Below are 22,221 nucleotides of genomic sequence, written 5' to 3'. Positions count from 1 at the left end.
AGTGACACCTGGGTCTAGGGGACACCTGTGGGCCCAGCGGACTGGCCAGGCCACAGGACCACACACCCGAAGCTGTCCTCTAGACAGGGCCCCTTCCTCTAGGAAGCTGTGCCCGGCCTCCCGTGAGCTATCGCTGCACTTCTAAGGCAGGGCCAGTCTCCCTCCAGGAGAAATAGCCCCATGTTGGGGGCCACTGGCACCTGGGTCTCAGTCTTCCCACCCCTGAAAGTGGGCTGAGAAAGTGCTCTGCAGAACAGGTGGGAAAGGCTGCAGGTCACATGGATGGGCCCTTATTGCCTTTTTTTTAAAGTATATATATTTTTATTTTTTATTTTTTTATAATTTTTTTATTTTATTTTTTTAAATACCAAAAAAACACCAAATGAACACAAAATTCCTATTTTGATCATTCCGTTCTACATATATTATCAGTAATTCACAATATTATCACATAGTTGCATATTCATCATCATGACCATTTCTTGGAACATTTGCATCTATTCAGAAAAAGAAATAAAACGAAAACAGGAAAAAAAAACTGTACATACCTTACCCCTTACCCCTCCCTTTCATTGATCATTAGCATTTCAAACTAAATTTATTTTAACATTTGTTCCCCTTATTATTTCTTACTGCCTTTTGAGGAAACCCTCTTCCCTCTGTCAAAACAGATTCCACCCCGCCCAGGATCACCCACATTTCTTCAGACTTGGTCTCCCCAGGGAAGGTGCCTGAAAACAGCACTCCATGAAAGGAGGTGGGGTCTTCCCGGGTCTCTTCCTGCCCCAGCACCAGCCACTATGGGGAGAGGTTTCCAGAGAATTCTCTCCATAGCCAAGGGGTTGCGGGAGGAGGGAATGGCTGGACAGAAAGCAGCATAAGGATTTCTACCCGGGAGGGACTCGGGCAGCTGTGTGGAAAGTACCAGAAGCCCTGTGTGAAGCTGTGGGTGCAGCCACCATTTGTACTTAAATAGCAGGTTACAGACCAACAACAACCAAAAGGGAAGTTTTCTCAAAATGCTTTAAGTAAAATGAAGAAAATGCGAGTTACCTATATCAAAAAATTAATTACTGTTATTATGATAATGACAGATTTTGTGGGCACCAAAGACCTCGGAGTCATTCCCCATTTCTGCACCAGCTTGGATGCAAGGGCTTCCAGGACCAAATGAGATCATATCCCTTGGAAATGTAAAAACACCTCAACTTCAACTGAAAAAAAAAAATGCTCCAAGCCATATATAGAGAGAGGCGATGAATCTCCAGATCTGCCCTCAGGGGTTGGGATGACTTTCTCCATCCTTATGAGCACCCATGAGGGTGCACTGATTTACTGCATTCCCCTTATTTTACAATTGAAGAAACTGAGGCTCAGAGAGGTTGGGTGACAACTACCACCACCTAGGGAGCACAAACTCGACCCTATGCTAAATGTTTCTATCTGATCATCTAACGTGCTCCCCGCTTTACTGATGAAGAAACCGAGGCTTACAGAGGTTATCAACTTCCCAAGATCACAGAGCCAATACATGACACGAGCAAGACTCTAACCTGAATCCCGGTCTGTCACAATCCAATCCTTGGGCACACAAAATGTGTATGATAAGGGTCCAAAGAGCAGCGCAAATAGAACTGTGAGGGCTTCAAAGATAAAAGGCAGTCCCTTGTTTGAGGAAATCAGCACATGACTTCCTGAAGAGGAAAACGCAGAACAGAACGATGAGGAATGGTTAGGATTTCGGCCAACAGGGATGAGGAGGTGGGGTCTTTGGTTAGAAGGGACAGCATCCGCCAAGGCTCGAAATGGGAACCTGTGCCGCATGTCAGTGGAAAAGGAAGGGCCTGCAGCACACAGGACGACAGGAGAGTGGGTGCCGAGCACGTCAGGGTGGGGACGCAACTGTGCGGGAGGCATCGAAACTTCGTGCCATCAGCAGCAGAGGTGGTTAAGGGCTCAGAATGTGAGTGTGAATCCTGCCTTTGCTTCTGACTGGCTGTGAGACCTTGAAAAATTCTCTTCTTGCCAAGCCTTGGTTTCTTCGTATATAAAATGGAAATAACAATAGTATCCACTTAGCAGGGTTGCTCTGAGGATCACAGAATGGCACTGTACCCAGCCTAAGCCATCACTCAAGAACAGAGCTGTTGCTCTTGTACTGGGCACTGGGGAGCCACAGAGGCCTCCTGACAGAGAGAGGGACACGAGCAAAGCTGGACTGGGAAAGGACTGACCCAGCCGCTCAGCCCTCAGTTAAAAGGAGCCTCTTGGGCTCGAGAAGAGTGAAAACAGATGCTCTGACCTGGGCCTGGGCACAAGCTGCCCCCCACCCAAAATTTATTTGACATCACCTGTTTTATCTTTAAAGAGGCTTGTGAAATTCCTTATAATCAATCCACGATTGCTTCTAATAAAAATAAGGTCTTAAATTACGGAACTCTCTAAAAAATGATCATGGTGATGAATATACCACTATGTGATAATATTGTGAGTTACTGATTCTATAGCAAGAATGGAATGATCATATGATAAGAATGTTTGTGTCTGTATGTAGTTTTGGTTTGTCAATAAATAAATAAATAAATAAATAAATAAATAAATAAATAAACAAATTACGGAGCTCTCCCCTCAGTGAGACAGACATTCCAGGAAGAGGATCCATTCACCCCAGTCTGTCCCTGGCCCCCTGCACAGCCCAGTGCCCCGCGGAGACTCTCAGGTGGGAGCCCGGTCTGAGACGGGTGCCCGCAGCTGGGAGGGCTCCACCTTTACATTGCCTGTCACCAGGCCTGGGACGCACTCTCCCCCTACCCCCAGTCCAGCCACAACTGGGCTTGGTTTTCAGAAAATCTGCTTCCCAACAAAAAGGGCTTCCTTCTTGAAATCCCTGTGTGTTCTTCCCCGCCGACCCCTGGCTGGGTGAACAACGAGGTTTCTCTCCCGCATCGTCCCGCATTTAAGAGTCCTCGCCTGGCACTCTTCCCCATCTGATATGTTCTCGTTTAGCCCCTATCGGTCTGTGCGTCTCATCCAACCAGGACGTGAGCGCCATGGTGCACCCGCCACACAGGACACTGCCTGGCACATAGCAGGCGCTCAGTAAATACCAAGAGCGAGAGAGGGAAGGGAGAAGGAATTATTAAAGGAACAAAATCTAGGTTCCTGTCCTCAAGGTTAGGAGGGTGCTCTGAGCCTTGGTCACCCCCTCTGGAGAAGGGGCAGGCCCCGGGCTAGCAGTGGCCACACCGTGGGACTCCGACCCCTCCCCAGTGCTGTCACAGGCCTGCCTGTGGGGCCACCGCTCCCGACCCCACACCCCATCTCAGAGAGACAGAAATTAATTTCCCTTTGGCATAAACTGATTTTGATGAGCCCAGGCCCCAGCGATTCATCACAGCCCTCTCGGGGAGCATGGCAGGGAACGGCAGGTGGCCACATGACTTATGGGCTCACGGCCCCAGACGCCCAGCTGCTTCGGATGGCTCCGGACACCCCCAGCCCCTCTAAATCAGCTGTGATGGAGTGGCCGGGAGCGCTGCCCAGCCCGTCCCCAGGTTCGACGGGTGCCCCTGGCAGGCGCCTCCTGGGTCAGGGGCCGCGGGCTGCAGGGAAAGGCTGCAGGGAAGCCGGTGACTTCATCCAGTCTGAGTCACCCCAGCCAGCCACTGGGGAGGGACTGCGAGAGGGGGGCAGCAGCACTCTACCGCTTGGTGCTCCGGGTATGGGGGTGGTGGAGACCTCACCCTCAGGCTGCTCCTCCTGGAGAATCCCAAACCAGACTGTGCCCCACTCCCACACTGTGCCTTCATCCAAGAAGCTGCACTGACTGTCCTGCAAACAGTCCAGGCCCTAAGCTCTGTGCTGGTCCGGAGAGGTCTGGGGCCCAAGCCCGCGCTCCCTCTTACCACTCAGATAAAATGGAGCAGTCTTGGAACCTCTGAGACTCAGTTTTCTCATCTGTAAAATGGACATGATGACCCCTGCTTCAACCACTGCCCAGAAATGCTGGAAGAATCTGATTGACGTGAGAGGATCTCACGAAGGAAAGTATCACGTAGAAGGGTACCTTTGTGGTACATTCCAGAAGCAGGGATCAGTAGATGTCCGGGCCGCAGGGTGCAGCCCAGACCTCCTATCTTGGCCTGCAGTGCCCTGAACGGATGACCTGCCCTGCCTCCCCACTGCCCCCTCCCACTCCACCCTCAGTCACAGGATCACATCCTCAAGTTTCTCAGAGAGGCTGTGACCCTCCCACCTCCGTGCTTTTGCAATGTTCTTCTCCTAGCCTAGAACTCTTCCCCGGCCCTCCTTCCTTTTTGTCTGGCTAAAGGAGTGTTTAGTAATATCTAAACACTCAGCCCTTGGCTGAAATATCACTTTCTCAGAAAAACCTTTCCTAGCCCCTCAATTTGCCATTATGGCTATAGTCTGTGTCCCCACAGTCGACCAGTTCTTCCACATTACCACAACTGATCACTCACATCTGCCTCCCAGTCATTGGCCTTGTTCTCCCCTGCAGCTCTGGGGCCTAAGCCAGGACCCGGCTCATAGCAGGTGTTCACTAAGCACTGACTCATTTGAACCGACTTCCTATGCCTATTCATGTCATCTAGCATTGTGTTAAGAAGGATTCTGAGGCTGCACAAACACACATAAGCACCAGGTCTGGCACAAAGTGAATCATGTCAGCTGTTACTGTTGGTGTTGCTACTGGGAGTTATTTTTTGGGAATCTGTACCCTCCCTCCCCTTACCTGTCTCTACCCCTAGTGACAGTGCCAGCAACCCCAGGAATGGGGAAGGGACTCAAAGAGGGCTTTCGTTCTGAGATGACCCAAAGACCCTTACCTGCCTCTAGTAGAAAGATCGGAGTTTGAGACCCGAGTATGAGACCCGGCTGACTCACTTAAGGGACTGACTCCAACTTTCTGGGCCTCAGTATCCTCATCTGTAAAATGGGAATAATTTCCACCCTGCTGACCTCACAGGGCTGCTGTGAGGACCAAATTCAAAAGTGTGGAGGCAGACACTCGATTCACCTTGATGAAGACCCATCATCAACAATGCTCTGAGCCTGCCGCCAAGGTCAAGGTATGGCCTCGGGGGTGGGGACCGCAGAGCCATCACTGGCCAAGGCCTCCCAACTAAGACCCCCATCTTCATACAATTGTAGGATCTGCTGTGAAACTTGAAGAGCAGAATCAAACCTTAACTCCCTCACTCTCCACATGTGTGACCCTGGCCAAGTCCACTTCTCTGAACCTCCGTTTCTTCATTTATAAAATGGCAATGATAACAGTAGCTGCCTTCCAGATTTCCTAGAAAGATTAAATGAGATCATGTGGGTAAAGGATGGACATAGCATTCAGCTTGAGCTCCAGTAAGTGCTCAGAGAATATTGCCCATTATTATTATAATCATCATCACCATCATCCCACTGAATGCAGCAGCTATGCAGAGGATAAGACGCCCAGGCTGACACGCCCAGTCCTTCCACACCATGCTAACTTCTGGAGCCCTCTCAGCAGATTAGATCATCATCCCCACTTTTTGGATGGGCAAAAATGAGGCTCAGAGAAGCCCAGGATTTTTCAGACTGAAAACTCCCTGAAAGCTGAGGCCCTGCCTCTTAAGCCTGGGCTCCCGCTAGGTCTGAGACTATGCCTCCCCCATGAGACCGGGGGTTTTGTCTGCCTCCTAGGTACAGGGGCTAGGTCTGTTTCAGCCCTCCCTGCCCCAGAGTCAGCAGTATCATCAAACCACTGCCCAGAGCCTGGCCTGGGAGAAGAGGGAGAGAGTAGGGTCCAGTCACCCTGCTTCCTGCCAGCCCAGGGTGAGGCCCAAGGGGAGGTTTAGTAGTGAACAGAGGTCAACACGGGGCCTAACTGGTCTTAGCTGCCCCAGCTGATGCAGGGAGACCTCGTGACTGCCACCCCTGTCCCCACACTGGCCCTGGCTCCCCGCCTGACTGGGCAGAGCACTTCAAAGTCAGCACCCTCTGAGCACTGGAGATGGCAGCTGGTAGGGGGAGTCAGGCAGGCCCCAGGCTCCTGGCCCCCGGTGTGCATCTCCAGGCACTCCTGTCAATGTTAGCTGGTCAGGCGATGTTGGCTGCCAGGATCCTGGGGGATGGTTCTAGGTGCCAGTGCCATGGCAAAAGAAGCATTAGAGCTGCCAGCATGCCAGTGAGCAAGCTGCCTCCCCAGGCCCCAAGGGACTAACTCCTTCATGCAGACAGGCACTAGATTCCCATGTGCTGGCAGGACATGGGGAGCCACCAGGACGGACATATACACATACAGAACAGGGTGATATTGTGAGCTCTGGCACCCCAGACCTGGGTTCAAATCTTGCCAAACTTACTTCAAACTTACTTCCTAGCTTCCTTACTTAGGTAGATAACCAGTTCTCAGAGCTGGCACCATGTTTGACATAAAGTGATTCATGCCAGCTGTTATTATTGGTGTTGCTACTAGAAGTTGGTTTTGGGGAATCCTCCCCAGAGCCTAATCCCTAGTTTTCAGGAAGTTCTTCCTGTATTCTGACCACAATCCTGAGGTGACACTTCAGAAACCAGGAGTCCCACATTCCCAATGGTCTCTCCAATTTGGGCATCCTATTTCTGCCCTCCTCCCAAATGCCCCAAATCCCAGGATCTGATGCTTGACAAAGAAGTGAGGCTGGACATGAGTCTAGGAGGGTCAAACCTAAAAGGACTAACCAGGCCTATGGGCATTTGCAACTCCAAGTTGGAGCTATGGGGCAGCAATACTTAACTCAAGGGTGACAGAGGCCTAAGGTCCCAGGGCTGGGGGAGAGACAGTGAAAACCCACAGATGACATCATCCCCACACCCCCCACTTCCCTGCTCAGGACCTGACAGAGCCCCCAAAGGACCAGATTTGGGGAACCACATTGCTGGGCCAGGCTCTCCTACGCCCACAAAACTATGTCTGACCAGATGTGAATTCCAGTTCTGGTTCTAATACTAATAATAAAAGCTCACATTTATGATGCCATTACTAAGCGCCTGGCCCTGCACTTGGTGCTTATCTAGGCATTATCTCACTGAAACCACACTTTGTTCAGTGGAGCTAGGGGCTATCTGTGTTATCCCCATTTCACAGTTGAGGAAACCAAGGTGCCAACAGTTTAGATCACCTGCCTTCCAACATGCAGTCGCTTAGTGGCAGAGCTAGGACTGAAGCAATTTCAGAACCCAGAGCCCACACTCTTAACCATGGGGCTCTGATTCTGCTCCTACCTTACTCACTGAGCCCAGGCAGTCTCTTCTCTTCATCCCTTCTCCCATGTCTGAGCAGTGGGAATGCTAGACCCCTTGACCTCTGACCTCTGCAGGACTTCCAACTCTGACCCTTGGGAAGAAGGCAAGCTCCTCAAAGTAAGGCCAGGGCCCCTCCCCCGGGGTCTGGTGTGGCATGCAGCGGCAGGCCCATCGCAGATCCACTGAATGAGGCTATCCACACAATGTACCCCCCCCCCCCCACCACCACCATCTGCATGCTCAGAAGGTCAAGTGGGCTGCTGGGCTCCAAGGTTTCAGAATTCCTAGAATGGTGGAATTCCCCTGGCCAGAAGGAAGCTAGAAGGAAGGTGGAAAGAACTCCCCACCACTGTCACCAAGTCCATCAGTGCTCTGAGACCCGCTACTACCCCTCTTGAGCGTCAATAATAGGGAGGAGATCCATGAATTCCAGAGGTGCCCCCTGTTATGGGGATTGAGGCAGAAGATTACCTCCCTCTGCCATCCCTGATCTAGGTAGGCACAAGAGTCTGAGAAGAGCCCCCCAAACTTGAGTGGAGGGGACGCAGCCGGCACAGCTGAGGGGTGGGAAGAGGGCACAGGAGTGGCAGGAAGTCAGGAGCCCGGGCAGACAAAGGCTGACCCAGCCAGGCCGGCCAGCCAGCACCCCCACTCCCACGCCTGCGGCAGGCAGCCTGGCAGGGCTGAGCGCCAGCAACTCGCTCCAACCCAAGTTCCCGCCGAGCGTGCTTAATGCAGCCGCGGTGACATTTCTGCCGTCAAAGGCAAAAACAGGAACTCGGCCATTTTGATGAAGGTCGCCCAGAGCGCAGGCGGGAGACCTAAGAGGGTCAGGTTCCGGCTCCTGCGCTCCCCGCCCTGACCACCCACCCCCACCCAGGCCCAGGGCCCGCCAGACAGAAAGGAGAAGCTACTACAGAAGAATCCACGCCAGTTGTATGGGGAGGGAAACTGAGGCCACAGCGCTGACATGGTCCAGACCCGCGTGAGCGCTGAAGGAGGGTCAGGAAAAGTCCAACGAGGATGACTTTGAGGCATGTCCCGGTGGGTTCACCCGCCTGAGGAGCCCGAGAGCGGAATCTCGCCCATCACAATGACCCATCCCAAAAGAGTCAGCACACCTGGCCCCCGGCCCTGGCGCGCCCTCATGAGGGCGCTCGCGGCGCCTCTAAGCAACCGAGCAACGACAGGGTTAAGCTTCCTCGCGGTACATGCCGCAGTAAGTGGAAAGGAAAGAAGTGTCAACTCTGTTCTCACCACAGCGGGGCTGGCGGATGGCACCTCCCCCCGCCCCGCGCACCCCGCCCGGCCAGCTCCCCCGCCCTCCCCTCGGAGCGCGCGCGCACACACCTCCCACCGCTTTGCCCAAATTATTTTCGATCCCGGGAGACTCCGGATGCCAGACGCGCTCGGCGGCGGCGGCGGCGGCCGCGCCTGATTCATTGCGCCAAAGCTGCAGATGCGACCTCCCGCCTGCGCCCGGTGCCCCGACCCGGTCCTCGCTGCGCGCGCTCCTAGAGAGATTGGGGGGGGCAACATATAGGTGCAGATCTCCCCCAAGAGGCATCCCTAGCCCCCCCCCGGGGCCAGGTCCCCAGTCCCCAGCTCCTGGGGCTGCGCTAATTAGCTTCCTCGGGGGGCGCCACGCGGCGTAAGGGGCGGTAATTTTCCGGCTGGGCTGCGGGGGAAGCGCTCCCGCCGCCTGGGAAGGTGAAATGGGAAACTCGATTCAAAGAGAGCTTTCCTACCCCCCCCCCCCCCCCCCCCCCCGCCAAGCGCCGTAGAAAACGGGTTTGAAATTCCTCCTCCTTTTTTTTTTTTTATTTATAGTGCACCGTCTCCATGGCAACCGCGGAGGAGGTCACGGTAGCTGGGCCCCCGCGCGTCACCCCGCGCCTCGCCGGCTGCAGGCGCCGGGATTGCGGCCTCCCAGGCGCCGCGGCCTGCGTGGACTCGGCTCCGAGCCTCCCGCCCCCGCTCCACCCAGCCGCGCCTCAGGTCCCAGCGATATGACTCTGCCGGGTCCCAGTCAGGAACGGCGCACCTGGGCACCAGTGCGCAGGCTATGCTTCTGTCCCCGGGCGCTGGCACGCGGGACTGCGCCACAAAACACGTGCCCAGCCCGGAGACTAGGACATGTGCGGTAAGACGCCGCGAAGGGGCTCTCAGCACTTGTTGATGCCCCGGGGAATCGACCTATATTGGCGCTCAACTCCGAAGTTCTTGCCAAGAGGAGCCCACCCGTGGTTAAGAACGCGGGCTCTGGAGTCAGAGCCGAGGCCGCCTCGGTAACTTCACTGGCTGCGAGTCTTCGGGCAAGTCCCGCCTCTCGGCGCCTCAGCTTGCTCATCAGCAAAATGGAGTTGTCTTGGGGCTAAATTGAGACAAAAGCACGTTAAACGCTTAACACGGTGTTTGGCACATGGTTGTCAGAAATGGTGGCTGGGGTTGTGGTTGCTTTTTTCGGGCTGAGAAAATCGAGGCCCTAACGGCTTTGCCCAAGGGTGCACACTCAGCCGAGAAGGCCTGGCGTGACGCCCGGGTTGCTCCCCAGCACCTCAGCCTAGGCGCACGGGCGGGAAGTAAGCGGACACGGGCGGGTGGGGCAAGGCCTGAGCCCGCCTGGGGCGCGGCGGGCGGGGTTAGTCTCCCCAGCTCGCCACTTCCGCACTCGGAACCCTGGAAACGCGGCTCCCCGCGGTGCGCACCCCCCCCCCCCCAGCCCCATTAGCAAAAGGCCTGCCCGCCTGCCCTCACTCCCAGGACTGAGGCCGCACCTGCCCCACCGGATGGCGGCCGGGGGGGCCGGGCCGTGCGCCCCACCGCGCACACTTCCTCCCGGCCCCCCAGCGCCCCGTGGAGTGCGCGGGGGGGAGGGGGCCGGGCCGCCCCCGCCCCGCCAGCTTCCCACAGCCTGAGCTGCCCGGAGCGGGGGAGGCAGGAAGTCTCAGAGCCGGGGCGTGGAGGCGGGGTGGGGGCAGGAAGTTGGGGGTGACTCTCCCAGAGACCCCAGACGGGGCCCCGGCGTGGGAGCGGGGTGGGCGGGCACGTAGGGATTAAGGGCGCCCCCCATCCCTGCAGCCTTAGACCATGTGACCCTGGCCAGAGCGCCCCGCTGGGTGAGGGCTAAGGTTGCTACCTCTGGCGACCCCCAGCAGAGTGCACACGGAGGGAGGGGCTGCCTTTGTCTACTTTGCCGCAGAAGCAGCCCCCCACCCCCGCGCCCCGTCGGCCCTTCACAGCCCGGGTTTTCCATCCGGCCCGGCTCGGCTCGGCAGCTGTCAGGGGACCGAGCTGACCTTCGCGAGCAGGGAGTTTCAATTAGCCGCAGATCAGATAAGCGGGCGGGCCCGACTCTCCGGGCACCGCGGGGGCGCAGCCCCGCCCCCGCCACGCCGCGCCAAACGCGCTCCAGATGGGAACAAAGATGAGGACGCGGCTCCACCTGCCTCCCCGGGGAGGGGGTAAGAGGAGGCCCCGCAGGGAGGAGCTTCCCACCCGAGAAAGGGGTTGAGCGCCCTTTTTCCCTGCGGTCGGGATCCCGTGCCGGGGCAGGGGACTGGCCAGGATGAGCTTTGCGGCTCTGCATGCCTCCTGCACTGCGGAGAGGCGCCTGCCGCGCTGACCTCATCCCCAGGCGGGCATCGGGCCCTCCCTCCCTGGAGGGAGCGTTTTGCCATCTCTGATCTCATTCAGAGCAAGCCCTGGGAGGCTGGGAGAAGGAGGGAGGGCACCACAGAAAAAGGAAACTGAGGAAGAATGAGGCTGGGGCTTTCTGGTCCAGGTCACACCAACCACAACATTCTTCTGGATGTTCATTGAGTCCCTACTAAGTGCTGGGCACTGTTTATAGACTCTGGGACACCAGGGAACAAATACCCTTGTGTCCAGCCTCAAAGAGCTTACATTCTGATTCAGGGAGGCAGGCCATAATCAAGTAGACAGTTGAACAAGACCATTTCAGAAAATCTAAAGAGTCACGAAGACATCAAAATGGATCATGTGAGGCTGACATCAGGGAGGGGACCGTCGCACCACTGGTAGTCTGGGAAGTTCTCTGAGCAAGGCCTGAAAGACCAGGTGGAGCCAGCCAAGCAAAGAAAGTGAAGCATACCAGGTGCGCGGCACAGCCACAGCAAAGGCCCAGGCTGGAAAGAATGCGCCTTGTTGAAGGGGGGAGGAAGGCCATAGTGGCAGGATCCTAAGCCTGAAGGGGAAGCAGATTGGGTGGGGCCTTGCGGGCCAGGTCAGGGCTCAAGGTTTATGCAAAGTGCAGTGGGAGCCTTTGGTGGGTTTTAAGCCAGGAGTGACATAGCTGGCTGCTATTTTTAAAAGATCTCTCTGGCTACCATATTGATCAGGGAGAGGCAGAGGTACAAGCAGGGAAACCATGGAGGGGAGAGGGGAGAAATTCCATGAGTGGAAGAGGTAAGATTTGAACTCGGGGACATAGATCTCTTGCTCTGAGCAAGCATGCCAAGGTTCCAGTACTGTTCTGGTGTCCATCAGCCGCGTGACTTGGGCAAGCATCTTTCTTAATTTCCTCAAGCATTTAAAAGAGGTGATAAAAAGAAAAAGAAAGGGGTCATAATGGAGATTGTCAGGGTAAAGTCTGAATATAACACTGGAAAGCGTTTAGTATAGAGTCTGGGAAAGTGTAGGTGCTCAATACATTTTGGCTACTGTTGTGGGTGTTAATGCTGCTCCGCTCACCCCCCCACACACACACCTGCCTCTCTGTACCAGAACCACCTTCACACTGCCTGGCCCTCCCGTGCGCGCCTCGGACATTATTTTCGCTTGCTGCCTCCCACTCATCCCCCACCCCTGTGGAGGGCACCCGGGACCTATTGCACTCAGCCCCACACCAGAGGTGGGGGATCATTGGGAAGAAACCACACCTGCCCCCCAGTGCCTGTTCACTAAACAGGTTACCAGGATCCCTTCTCATCCCAGGACCCCAAGTCACCATCCTGGGGCCTAAGAGCCCCTCATTCCTCACTCATGGTCTCAGCGTGGGCCCTGCCCTCCCCGCCTGCCAGAGGAGTTAAGAACGTTCCATCTTCAGTCATCAAGTTGACTAACCCTTTGGCGGGGCTGTGGTGGGGGAAGAAAAGAGCATAGCCAGGCCCTGTCCTCAGGCAGATGCCTGACAACTGTTCCTGCTGTTAGTTGGGCATTTTGTGCTCTAGTTGCTCAGAGCAGGGCAGGAGAGGTGTGGGCCAGAGGGGTTGCCTTGGGGTGCTGTCTCCTCCAAAAAACACGTTGAAGTCCTAACCCCCCTCGAACCTGTGAACGTGACCTTATTTAGAAATAGTCTTTGGGGATGTAAGATGAGGTCACACTGGCTTAGGGGGGACGTTAATCCAATATGACTGGTGTCCTTAGGAGAGAAGACACAGATACGGAGGGAAACCAGCCTGGTGAAGATGGAGACAGAGTGGAGTGATGTATGTATGAGCCAAGGATTTCCTACAGCCTCCAGAAGTTAGGGGAGAGGCATGGAGCGGATTCTTCCCTGGGAACCTGAGAGAGGACACGCCCCTCCTGACACCTTGAGTTCTGAATTCTGGCCTCCAGATCTCTGAGTGAATAAATATCTGTTGTAAACCACCCAGTTTGTAGCAGTGTGTTGCAGCAGCCCTAGAAGATGAACATAGGCGGCAACTACTATAATTACAGTTTGCGTTTCTCGGCCCTCACCCAAGTCCAGACACTGTGTGCTGGTCCAGACATATGACGTCACCGAGTCCTTACATCCACCCCATGAGGTCGGTCCTGTTACTGTTCTTTATCTATAAACAAATAAGCAGAAGCTTCCAGAGAAGTGTCTTGCCCACGATCACACACGGAGTGAATGGGAGAGCTGGGAATCAAACCAGGTGTGGCTGAGGCCAGAACCGCAGAATCTAACCATTCTGTTGTCCAGTGTCATATGCGATTAAATGGACAGGTGCCTCAGAAAGGGCCTGACACATGACTGGCCCTAACCAGAGTCTATGGACTTCGGTCTGCCCCTGACTTCCTGGGCACTCAGCAACTGTGTACCTGAGTCTTTAAGGACAGAGGCTTCATGTGACTCCTCAGGCACCCAACATGGTACAGGTACACAGTAGGTGCTCAAGTACTGCCTGAATGTGCCATTCTTTTGACGAAGCAATGATGACACCTGCCCTTACTTCCATGCCTCGCCTGGGGTTCTGAACCTCCCTATAGCCCATTTCAGAACATGTCAGAGCCATTGACTAGAGAAAGAAAAGTTCTCGTTTGCATAATATTTGCATCTGCTTTGCATGCTGTTCACATAACATCAAAATGCACAGAGGCCTGCCCTGGCACCCTATTCCTCATCTCCTGGCCCCACCACTGACCACTGAGCAGGGGGTAGGGTTTTAGGGGGTAGCCGTTTGGGCTCCACCTAAGCTTGTCTACTTCCTATGTTATGGGGAAGGAGATGGGAGGACTCCTGCCTGCCCTATTCCCTCCTCCCCTCTATCCCTTCCTGGGGGAAATGTGGTGGGTCAGGGCAGGGGAGCTGGCCAGCAGACAGGAGGCATGCACATACATACACATACACACATGGCAGTGCAGCAGGAAACGTCTGGGGACTGGGTGCCTGTCACCCCTAACAGAAGCCGGGGAGTAAGGAGAAGAGGAGGTGTTGCTGCAGTTGTTGCTGCTACTAAGTGGTGGGGATGGCTGGGGTGCCCCCCAGTAGGACCCTTGCACCCCAGCCTCTCTTCCCACAGGGCCGGTGTGTCTCCCGCAGCGGACCTCAAGCCTACATGCCTTTCTAATGTGGCTGCTTGGGCTGGAAGGAAAGAGAGGGGAAGGACAAGAAGGAGTGGACATCCCAGTACTGAGACGGTAGCCAGGACTGGAAAGAAATGATGGCTCAGTATCCCTGGGGTCAGAACAGGAGAGTGTGCACAGCCTGGTCCAGCCTGGATCTTTAACCAGGCCAGAGCCTCCCAAGGGAGCCTGACATGAGAACGTAGGAGGAGGGAGTTCCTGGGGTTGGCTGTTGAGGTGTGACCCATGTGAGGCACCTGTCCCGGCCAATAATCTGTCCAATTGGACCCAGACATCATTGTAATGAGAGGCTTGGAGTCCAGTTGGTCATGGGAAGTCAGCTATTGAGGACCACGGTTGGCAGAGGCATCCTGCAGCCCACATCTCCTCCTTCCCGTACTCTTGGTTGAGGGTCTAGGCTGGGGAGGCACCCAGAAGCCGAGTAGGAACCAGAGACCCAGGAACTCAACATGGCGGGCTCACCTAGGGCCCACAGATGGATGGAAGGCAGCGGGATCCTTGCAGAGTGGCTGTGCCAGCCATGGATGGGTGCTGAGGGTGGCACAGGGTGCTGATAGCCTGGCAGGAATCATCGGTCCTGTAGACAACCACTGCCCCCGCGCCCTGCCCTGAGAGCCCTTCCTGGAAGAGATGGAACTGAGGCTGGACCTCCAAGGATGGGTAGGACAGTGACAAGACATGTGACTGAAGAAGCAAGGACAGGGAATGCTCTGGAGCGTAGGGAATGCTCTGGAGCGTAGGGAGATGGAGAGGGAAAGAAGGGAAGAGTAGGCAGGAGTTGGGATGTTCCAGGCCTTGGGTGGTGGGTCCGGGCGTTAGCACCCTGACCGCAGAAGGGGCATGAGGGTGGGTGCAGACTGGAGGAAGAGGTTCTGATTCCCAGCCTGCCACTAACAGTCACACCTTGACCCCTGTGCCCAGTCAGGGACAGTGCCAGGCCTGTGTGACAGTCCCCCGTGCACCATCGACCCTGGATACCTCTTCAGCACACATGTTGGGTACTGTCTCCAAGCCCAGCCCGGGAGGGGCTCTGCAGGCCGCTCTCAGCTGAGCTTCCAGAGAAACCTTCCGTCCTGCTGCGGGTCCGCCTGTAGGAGGCGCCCTCGCGATGCTCAGCTGATGGCCAGGCTGGCAGAGACTTTCGCAGCCATCCCCACAGCCCCTGCATCTCCAGGTCATGCAGTCCTGGGGCTGAATTCCAGTTCCTATAATTTATAGTCCCATAATCTGTTTCTTCACCTCAAAATGGAGTTAGTGCCAACTTCCTTAGGTTCTTGGATGGAGTACTTAACAGAATACCTGAATTTCATTTTTTAAATTATTCTGTATCTACTGAGTGCCTTCCTCAAGCCAGGTACTGTTTTAGGCACTGGGGATTCAGCAGTAAATCACAGACACGGTCCCCTGTCCTCAGGGGCTTCCATTCCATTCGAGAGATAGAGAATGAATATAAACCACAAATATGCAAATGAGAGAATTTCACATGATGACAAATGCTGTGAAAGTATAAATAGGATCATGTAACAGGGTCACCAGAGGTGGGGAGGGTGATTTTGGATAAGGTGGGAAGGGTCTGCATCTCCAAGGTACCCTGTGAGTAGAGACTTAAAGGATGAGAGGGAATCAGCCACGCTGAGTCAAAGAAAGTATATTCCCAGGGGAAAAAACAAGTGCAAAGGCCCTGAGGCAGGAAGAGCTTGCACTGTGGGGAGGCTGGTGTGACTAGAGCAGGGGTAACTGGGAGGCCAGAGACAGGGATACTGGAGGTCTTTAAGGAGCTTGGAAGAAATCTGGCCTTAATTCCAAGGTTAGGAAACCATTGGAAGTTTTTAGCAAAGGATGCCGGAATCTGATTTACACAGTAATTGCTCAATAAAGGCTTGCTGTTATCATTATGAATAATAATAATAATAATATGAAGCTCAGAGAGGAAGAGCAATTTGCCCAAGTTCGCAGATTCCCCATCGCACAGCCCCTTCCTTCCCTATTTGGTCTCCCCCTCCCCTAAGGAGCCCTGTGGACCAGTCCCCAGCCTGGCAGGAAGAAGGTGAGGGCAGCCTCCCTTCTCTCATTCTGGCTCCCTTCCCTCCGGCCATTTCCCGTGCTCCCAGGGCCTGCGCCCCAATTAGCCAGCGAGGCTGACGGGCCTCAGCTCTGAATGACAGACACCTCCTGTCACCCCCTGATGGGCAAGGAGATTAACTCAGAGCCACGCTGGGGGGGGGGTGACAAGGAGGGGAGGGAGGGGGACTGTTTGACCAGATCTCCCCCCACCAAAGCCACACCCCCTCAGTGCGTGGAGAAGAAGGGGGGATGGAGGGGCCCCAGGAGCGCTGGTAGGATGGGGAGGACCACCCCCCACTCTCCTGAACAGCTGCTCTGAGCTGGAGACGCTGCCCCAACTTCCACCCTTAGCCCCTCTGAGGGCAGGGACAACACCTATGGGTGTGTTCCCAGCTGAGACCTCAGTCCTGGGCACAGCATGAGTGCCCAGTAAATATCTGTGGACTAACAGTGCTAAGTACTTTTCACAATCACTCATGCAATCCTCACAACGTCCCCATTTTAAAAAACAGGAAACTAGGGCTCCGAGGTGGAAGGACTGGTTCAAAAACCACATGGCTGGGCTAGAATTGGAACTGAGGTTGCCTGATACCAAACCCAAGCTTCTAACCATTATCCCATATCACTCCCCTCTTGAGGAGAAAGCTCAGCCCATGCTATTTAGGAATTTGCCATCCACTTTGGGGGAATGAGACACAAGCCCTGGGAAAGAGAATTGACACAGCAGTTCTGGGCATAGGCACCGAGCACCAGACTGAGGGTCAGAAGTGTCAGGTCACTTCCCCAGGAGAATGAGACCAGGAGAGATGAGCTCAGAAAGGAGGCAAGTCCCCTGGAGGAGAGGAGGTGAGCTGGGTCTCTAAACGCAGATATGACTGGTCAGTGGAGGACAAGAGGAAGACATTTCAGGCAGAGAACTGCATGGACAAAGGCTTGAAGGCAGAAATGGGCAAAGTATGCATTAAAAACTGGTCGGGACTTCTGGGTGCAAGTGGCAGAAACTCAACACACACTGGCTTACACAACATTGGAACCTATTGGCTCCTTCTGAGGCCTGAGTCCAAGGGTATTTGGCTTCAAGTACAAGGGGATCAGTTTCCCTGTGCTGGCTTCTTTCATGGCTCTCCCCATGTGAGTGTGGCCCCAAATGTCATACTACCAGATGGCTCATACACCCCTTCCTCAAAATTCCAATCAAACCCTGGGATTCAGTCTGATTGGCCAGGCCCGGGTCACATGCTCAACCCTGACCCAATCAGGGAGGAGGAGTCTGCTGATTGGCCAGGTCCCGGGTAGCTGGGCCGGTTGTTAGTCCCTCCAGAGCCCTAAGGCTCCTGGTGGAAGGAAATGGTAACTCCTTTAGAGGGAGGTGGGTGTGACCCTGGGCTCCCCAATCCCAGGGCTGGGTTCTGGCCTCTGAAAGATCTTTCGTAGGCACTCTGAGGACCACCACACCCCACACTTTCTCTCCAATTCCAAGAGTTCCCAGCCATATAAATGGCATCCATCAGCCCACCACTGGCTAGGTAAGAGGGGACTCCAGGAGGGTCCCTCACCCAGGACAGGAGGGGCTTTGAGGGTCTTCTCTGTCTGAGCTTGTTCTCATGCCTTGGGTGTCTCCATGGGCCTGCTTGATGTTCTCTTCACTTCTCCCGATCCTAAGCCTGGCTGGGCCTTTCCTGTAGAGTTTTCCTCATAATTTGGGTCTTTACTTGCCTTTTACAAATTCAGCAGCTCTGCCTGTAGCTCAAGAATGACAGACTTGCTGCAGGAAAGACTATGACCAGGTACCAGCAAGGACTTCCACAAGGGATAGTGCTCCACTCGGTAGCCAGGGATGGGCTCTCAGCCTCAGGAGCGGACAGGCAGCAGCCCAGCCAGACCCCAGGTCCCCAGGTCAGACAGGGAGACTGCTTTTCTAGTGTTAATAATCCTAGGAACAAAGAAGTCACTTCACCAGGGGAGGATGGGGGGTGAGGGGAGGCACACTCACAGGTGAGACCTGGCAGGAGGCACTAGGCTTATAGTAGTTATGCCCAATGGCTTGGAGCATGGTCTTGGAAGCCATACTGACACAGATTTGAACCCTGGGTCAGCTGAGTGACCCTGGGCTTGCTACTTACCCTCTTGAGCCTTGGTTTCCTCATCTGTAAAATGGGGATAACGGAAAGCCTGACCTAAAGAGATAAGTGAAGCTCAAATGAGATGTTGCACACCAGGTGCTGGCACCACTGTGGGCACACAGCGACTGTTCCATACGGAGTCAGCTGTTATTAAGGTTCTTCTAACACCGTCCAGGACTGGTCCTTGGCTCGGGACCCAAGGCAGCCCTCTCTGGACCTCGATTTCCCCATTTGTAGTTCCAGCCTTCTCACTCTTAGGTGGGTGAGTGACTTGGATGACCTCACTGAGGGGAGGACTCCCTCCCACATGGTCAGTCCATGGGGGGTGAGAAAGCAGCAGTGCCCAACCAATGTTTTCATCAGGCTGGGCGGGCGGCACTGGGCAGGCAGCACAGGGCAGGCGGGGACTGGTCAGGTTTTTAATTGAACGCAATGCAAATGAAATGTAAATACCATGCAAATAAGCTCTTGCCAGGAGGCACAGGGCGGGAGAGAAGGAGGCAGGGAGGGGATTGCTAGATCCTTCTCTGCCCCCCTTTTTCTTTCTCTCCCACGGCTGCCCATATCCACCCCCTGGTGCTGCCCACCCCACAGGGCCATTCCATTCCGGGAACAGCAGGCACTTCGACCCCGGTCAATCCCTTCTAAACCCATTTCCCTGCCCTGAGGTTCCTGCTGCTGGCGGTGGTGGGGTGCTCCAGGGGGAGCCAGGGACCCTGTGGACAAGGCGGGGCTGACACAGACGCTAAAGATCACACAGAAGGACCCACACAGAGACATAGAGGGACACATAGATACAGACCTGTAGAGACACACATTCCCTCTCAAGCCCCCTGCAACACTGAGCCCTATACAGAGACAGCCAATCACACCTAAATATACACAGTTGTACATTTGGTCACAAATACGTACTGCGGCACAAATAAACCCAGTCACAGACACGCACACATGCTGCTGGCCGGGCCATGAGGACTGCAGACCGAAGTCCCTGTGCTGGCTGGAGGTCAGAGAGGGTGGGGTCGGGGGGGCAGGCACCCTGTGTGGCCAGAGCCTGGTGGCCTGAGCGAAGCCATACAGGCGGTAGGGGGTGGGGGAACTTCAGGGTGGCCTGGGCCCTTTTGACCATACCCCAGGGCTCAGAGCCATGAGACACTCCCAGGTGTTGGTCCATCCTCCAAGTCCTTGGGGTACTCTGGATCCCATCCTGGCATTTGGGGTCCCCCACTGGTTCCCATTCCTGGGGCAGCCAGCCACTGGGTGTGGTTGGCCCGGGGTGACAGGGCCTGGTCTCCTAGGTTGGGAATCCATACCCTGCCTGGCCAAGGGGTGGGGGTGGGGGCTGCAGTGCAGGGGGATGGGCAGTTAGGACCCACCTCCATTCCACCCCGTGATCCACATCTGGGGGTGGTCCTGGCCCTCTCTCCGAGGTGACTCACACCGCACATTTAACTCTCATTAGCGCCTCTGAGCCCAGCTGGGAGGGACAACCGCCAACTTCCCCCAGCAGACAGGGAGCTCTGGGTGGGCCACCCCCACAGCCTCAATTTCCCCCTAGGGACCTGACCCAGCAACAGGGGCTGCATGGGAGAGCAGCATTCAAAGTCCCCTTTGCCTGAGCTAGGGCAGTCCTCTGCCCCATGGAATGGGGACCTGGGTGTAGCCTCTTCCAGGAAGCCCCCCCAACCGAGTCCCTGGCTCGATGTGCTCTGGCCTCAGACAGATGCCCCTAGCAGGGTCCAGAGGTGGGGAAGAAAGGGAGACTGTCAGAGGGCACTGGACCTACGGCTGCAGAAGCTGCGGGATCTCGGCGGCCAGGCCTGCCCGGGTGCGCTCCAGCAACCCTCTCTCTCCCCGCAAGGGCCTTACACGGGGCGGGGGCAGAGGGCTGGGAGCCAGACAAGCGGAGACGGAGACGTGGCTAAGGACCCAGGGCCATTCGGAGCCTTCTTCCTCTTCCCTGGTCCCAGGCCAAGCCCTGCTCTTATGTTGACGGCAGCTGCCCCGTTTGGCTCATGGCTTGCGGGACGCCCCGCGCGCAGGCCCCTGGGAGGCCACACCAGAGACCCCCAGCTCGCCCCAGGAGCGGCCGGTGCCGCCTGCCGCCGCCGCGCTCCCTTCCCCCCACCCTTCCCCTCTCTGTGGGAAGGAGGCAGCTGGGGCGGGGGTGGCCGCGGGAGCGTCTTGCCCGTGTGATCGTGCCGAGCCGGGAATTCGGGGCCATGTGGGAAAGACATTAGTGCCGGCCGCCCTGCCAGCCAGGAATGCGCCCCCCGCTCCGCAGCCGCCGCCTGCCCGGCCCAGAAACGGTGACTCACCCGCTCGTGTTCCCACCCCCTCGTCGTGCGCCCTCCGCGGCCCACCACGGGCCTGGCCGGGCCTCTTCTGCCTCCTTGCCTTGGTTCCTGCTGGTCCTGCTACCTGCCTCCCTGCCCAGCTGCTGTGAGCTGTCAGTCCCTTATAATACTGAGCTGTATGGTGCTTCCTGGGGAGCCCTCAGCGGTCCCCCCAGCCCCACAGGGCCTATCTATTCCCTGGATTCTCACCCTGGTTAGAAGGTTCCCTTGGGACTTAACAGGGGAAGGTGATTCACCTCGGGGCGCTCGCACACCCTGCCAGGCCCTAGAGCTCAGTGCAGGTGCAGGACAAAGAGAAGAGTCAGTGCGGTCTCTCCAGCCTGGGAAGTAAAGCACTGCGTAGGGAGCTTGGGCTATGCCTCTGTGAACTTGGAAGAATAAAACAAGGCCCTCTATCTCAGAGGGTGTGTGACCTTGAATCCTTATTCTCCTTGTCGGAGCCCTGTTTACCTGGTCTTATGGGATGGGGCTAATAGTACCCACCCCACGTACTGACCCAAGAAACTACACGGCAGCTGGTGCCACTCAAGGCCTGGTCCTCATGGGGACAGGACATATTACTAGTAAATGTAGCTATTTAATGAGCACCTACTATGTGCCAGGCCCCAGGCTGAGGACTTCCAGACATTCTCTCATCTAATCCCTACCTCAGTCCTGCTAAGGTAGCTCCTATTTTTCTCCCCCTTTCACAGGTGAGGAAACGCTGACACTTGGTGAGGGGACGGCTCTGACCCCGGGACCCACGGTGCGTTGACAGAACCTGGACCCACACCCAGGGCTCTGGTCCCAGCTCCCACCCCCCTCCCCAGAACTCTCCAGAGCCCATAGAGGAGCATTCCCTGGGTCTGCTTCTTGCAGAGACCACATGGGGCTCCAGTAGGCGGCCCCTCGCAGCCCCACCCCCGCGGGAACCCTGTAACCAGCCCTCCACCCCGGCCCACCTCTCATAACTTTTAATAAGACATAATAACACTAAGCAGCGGGCATCGGCTCAGTTTTTAATTATCTAATTTACATTTAATTTTCCCCACCAACGTGATGCAGTATATTAATGTTTTACCTAAGTGCATCCAGTTATGGACTGAAAACATGTTCATAGAACTAATGGGCATTGCTTCTTTTGGAGACCCCACTCCAGTTCAGGGTGAGAGACTCTAACTGGGGTCTTAGGCCCCAAGACCCAGCAACCAGCACAGTCCCCAGCACAGCTCAGTGCCCAAACCGCATCTCTGGAAAATTTAAGGAACAGAGGCCCCAGAATCCTTTCAGAACAGGCCCCTTTCCTGTCATCCTCCAGAAATAATTCTTATTGAATGCTTACTCTGCCAGACACTTCACAGGAGTAACTCATTTAATCCCTGTGCCAACCCTTATAGACAGGTGCTATTAAACATCTGCTTTACAGATGGAAAAACTGAAACCCAGAGAGATGAAGTGTCTTGCCCATGGTCACCCAGCAACCAAAGGGAAGTGCTGACATGCAAATCTCAGGTGCATGATTCGAAGCCAACTCTCTGTGCCACAGGACTGCGTGGCCCCTTCAGAAAATCTGTGCCCTGCTCTTGCAGACACCAGTTCCAAAC

General features: G+C 55.5%; 2 long non-coding RNA genes across 2 annotated transcripts; one reads left to right on the top strand and one right to left on the bottom strand.

Annotated features, from left to right (window-relative positions):
- Positions 1-9,255: 9,255 nt before the first annotated feature.
- On the bottom strand, positions 9,256-20,800 carry LOC143664469 (uncharacterized). Its single transcript, XR_013166433.1, has 3 exons — positions 20,600-20,800; positions 18,285-18,338; positions 9,256-9,658 (listed from the first exon to the last, which is right to left on the bottom strand). It is a non-coding gene; the product is annotated as an uncharacterized LOC143664469 (long non-coding RNA).
- LOC143664468 (uncharacterized) lies at positions 11,612-12,897 on the top strand. The gene is made up of 2 exons (XR_013166432.1): positions 11,612-11,712; positions 12,673-12,897. It is a non-coding gene; the product is annotated as an uncharacterized LOC143664468 (long non-coding RNA).
- Positions 20,801-22,221: the final 1,421 nt, after the last annotated feature.

The sequence above is a fragment of the Tamandua tetradactyla genome, chromosome 20 (assembly GCF_023851605.1).
Source record: "Tamandua tetradactyla isolate mTamTet1 chromosome 20, mTamTet1.pri, whole genome shotgun sequence".
In the NCBI taxonomy this organism is placed as follows: domain Eukaryota; kingdom Metazoa; phylum Chordata; class Mammalia; order Pilosa; family Myrmecophagidae; genus Tamandua; species Tamandua tetradactyla.
This window is presented reverse-complemented; position numbering and strand designations above follow the sequence as displayed.